The sequence below is a fragment of the Lepidothrix coronata genome, unplaced genomic scaffold (genome assembly GCF_001604755.1).
Source record: "Lepidothrix coronata isolate B3197 unplaced genomic scaffold, Lepidothrix_coronata-1.0 Scaffold180, whole genome shotgun sequence".
In the NCBI taxonomy this organism is placed as follows: Eukaryota; Metazoa; Chordata; class Aves; order Passeriformes; family Pipridae; genus Lepidothrix; species Lepidothrix coronata.
In genome coordinates this window covers 167,026-171,180 of record NW_016690360.1, presented here as the reverse complement: position 1 = coordinate 171,180, position 4,155 = coordinate 167,026, and positions in this window count along the sequence as shown.

Below are 4,155 nucleotides of genomic sequence, written 5' to 3'. Positions count from 1 at the left end.
TTCCAGGTGAGTGCAGGGTCAGGAATTCCAGGTGAGTGCAGGGTCAGGAATTCCAGGTGAGTGCAAGGTCAGGGAGTCCAGGTGAGTGCAGGGTCAGAGATTCCCAGGGAATGCAGGGTCAGGAATTCCCAGGGAGTGCAGGGTGAGGAATTCCCGGGGAGTACAAGGTCAGGGATTCCCAGTGCAAGGTCAGGGATTCCAGGTGAGTGCAAGGTCAGGGATTCCCGGGAAGTGCAGGGTCAGGAAGTCCAGGGAGTGCAGGGTCAGGAATTCCAGGTGAGTGGAGGATCAGGAATTCCCGGGGAGTGCAGGGTCAGGGATTCCCAGTGCAGGGTCAGGGATTCCTGGAGCTCATCCATGGACTCTTTGACTTGGTGGAGGTGGAGCTCCCACAGCAGATGCTCCTCTGACTCCCACAGGATAAATAAGGATATAAATGAGGATATAACTGATAAATGAGGATATAAATGAGGATTTCCTCCAAGGAAAGCTCCACCTTGCCCTGATCCCACCTTGCTGGACCTGCTGGAGTTGCTGCTGATTCACGCTGGGAAAACTTGGCTCCATGATCCCAACCACTGGACCACAGAGCCCATTCCCTTCCCCTCTCCTGGATTCCTGCCCAGTAACACACTGGGAGGGTGATTTAGGATGATTTAGGATGATTTAGGATGATTTAGGATGATTTAGGATGATTTATCCTAGCAGATGTTCCCTGGGCCTGGGGGGTGGAGACACATTGAGGTGTTCCTCTGTGTACCCAGTTCCAAAAAAAATGGTCTGGTGGGCTCAGACCTCAAATATCCCCTGATCCATGAGACAAGAAAAACCCTTTCCCAGGAATCCCGAGGCACTGTCCCAAAATAGAGGCAGCAGGAAAATAGTTTAGATGAGTTTGATCTAAAATCTAATGGTCCAAACCATGGAATAAAAATAAAAATCCCATTTCTACCTGGCACAGCTGGTTCGGAGGAACAAAACTTTCCTCCCTAATAATTGTATTCCAAAACTCATAAAAAAAAAAAAGTTTGCCAGAATTTTGTTTTCATGTCATTCAGTGCATCCAGCAGGGAAGGGAACGGGAATAAAGGCTGGAATGTGAGCCCTCCTCGGGTCCTAAAGGTGCCACAGAGAGGACAAAGTGCCAGAACTAAATTCTTCTGAGACTCCTGAGCTGAATTTCAAACTCTGGAAAGAAAACTTGGAAATCAAGGGAACTTTTTGGACAGTTACCAGCTGACAGAGCTCCTCTAGACCTCCTCTCAAATGTGTAGCTGGTGCCCCACATGGAGCTTTTAAAATCCATGGGAACAGCTCAGGAATATGGAGAGAATGGAGATTTTTTTGGGGGGGAAGAGACTTCCCGTTGAGACCCAACACTGGGCCACGGAAAAACTGCATCCATGTAAAAACTGGATCCTTGTAGAAACTGCATCCATGTAAAAACTGCATCCATGGAAAACCTGCATCCATGGAAAAACTGGATCCATGTAAAAACTGCATCCGTGTAAAATCTGCATCCGTGTAAAAACTGGATCATCCGTGTAAAAACTGCATCCACGTAAAAACTGGATCCATGTAAAAACTGGATCCATGTAAAAACTGGATCCATGTAAAAACTGGATCATCCATGTAAAAACTGGATCATCCATGTAAAAACTGCATCCATGTAAAAACTGGATCCATGTAAAAACTGGATCCATGTAAAAATTGGATCATCTATGTAAAAACTGGATCCATGTAAAAACTGCATCCGTGTAAAAACTGGATCCATGTGAAAACTGGATCCCTGTAAAAACTGGATCCATGTAAAAACTGCATCATCCCTGTAAAAACTGGATCCCTGTGAAAACTGGATCCCTGTGAAATGGATGAAGTGCCCAGGGAGTTGAATGGAATCTCAGCTCTTCCCTCCTCCTGGGTTTCACAAACCCTGCTCCGATGATTTTCCTTGGAGTGCAGAAAGGAAACACTTCGTCTGTGCAGCTCCAGAAGAAAGGAGCAGGAATTGCTAAAGATTTCCAGCTTTTTTTTTTCCTCCTTTTCCTTCTCTGAGAAATCTTTAAAAAGTATCCAATCAGCTCCACAGTTCAATGAGAAGCTCTCACAGAAATTGCTGTCACACATCTTGAGGAGCTTTTGATGGTGATTTTCAGTTTTTATCCATTCCACCCGTGAGGATGAAACTGCCTGTGATCATTAGGGGGGAAGGTTTTTAACCCAAGGTTCATTTTAATGAAGTATTGACTATATTTTATATAATTTATAATAAATTATAGTTTTAAATTATAGTTTATAATTATAATTTTAATATTATTTGATTATATTTTATATAATTTATAATAAATTATAATTCTATATTATAATTTATAATTATAATTTCAATATTATTTTATTATATTTTATATAATTTATAATGAATTATTATTTTATATTATATTTTATTATTGTTATTTTAATATTTTTATTCTATTGCATATAATTTATAATAAATTATAATTTTATATTATCACATATATTGTTTATGTTATTTTTATGATATAAAAATTATAAAATAACAAAACATAAAAATAAATTAATAAAATATAAAATAACAAAATACAAATAATTGTAACTATTTATATTATTATAATAATTATCATTTATAGTGAATAAATTATAATTTATTAATTATATGTATATTTTATATATATAATATGATATATATATTTATATATATAATATTATATATATTTATATATATTATATGTATAATATACATATAATATGATATATATATATTATGATATATATCTCATATTTTATATATTATATTTATATTATTATTATATATTATTATATTATATATCATATTATATATTAGTAATATATATATATATATATAATATGAGATAGATATATATATATATAATATGCGATATATATTACACTCTTTGCCTGACTCCAGCTGGGGTTTGTCTGAACAACCCCTGTCCCAAAGTTCACCATCCAATTTGATTTCCTTCCATCTTCACATCCCTAATTTAGGCATTGGCACCTATTTCGGTGAGAGCTCCAAACCCTCCTGGGTGGAGCTGCCCCAGGGGGATTAAATGCTCCAGAGGAACCCCCAGAATTGTTGATTTGGCTGCCAAACCAATAACTGGAGTACAATCACTCCAGTTCTGGGTGGGATGATTTCCCCTAAAGGCATCAAAGCATCCTCTTCCTGGAGGAGTCCCAGGATGGACTTGGAGCCACCTGGTCTGTGGAAGGGGTCCCTGCCCATGGGGGGGTGGGATGAGATGAGTTTAAGGTCCTTTTTCCAACCTTTTCCCGACTCTCTGACCGAGGTGGAGCTCAGCCATCGGAGTCTCCAGCCCAGGGCAGGCAGCACTTCCAGCCACTTCCCCAAAAGTGCCTTTCCAGGCAGGATTTTGCGGTGGGATTGGTGTCAGAGCTCCGAGACGCCACAGGAGCGTGATCCGAGGTGAGAGGGGCTTCTGCAAGGAGGACTAAAAAGGGATTTTTGTGCAAACCACAGAGCTGCAACCACCTTATCCAAACCCAACCCCAAATCCCACTCCAAAAACCTCATTAACTCAGCGGGAGCTTCTGCCCAAGATTGGGAAGCTCAGACCCTTAATGAGGACAGTCCCAAGGGGACAGAGACAGTGGGATATATTCCATTTGTTTCTGACCAAGATGGAATTAATCTCCCTCCAGAAAATCAGCTTAAGGACTCTACCCTGCTTAAATTGCAGCCAGGCCTCTGTGCTTCACTCGAGTGATCATTGATTGGATTCTTAAGAGACATAGAGAAGCTCTGGCTAATTAATCTGGGAATAATTACACAGTTGGGCCTCGGGCACGTTGGGCCTCAGGAAAAAAAAATAGGAAATTCAACGTGAAAGTCCTCGAAAATGTGGTGCCTTGAAAAATCAGGCTGTCAAAATCTGGTCAAGTGAAACGTTTTGATTTGATTCTGCAGGGTTTTTTGGTTTGGTTTGGTTTGGTTTGGGTTTTCTTCTGCCATCTCTAATTCTGAAACACATTTCGAGGTCAAATGTTTTCTCCGCCCGAGTAAGGGAAAGGTTTCGTTTGGAACGTGGCAAAACAAAGTGTTCCCATTCTTCTGGGGGTGGAGGATTTAAAAAAAAAAATCAACAAAACCCC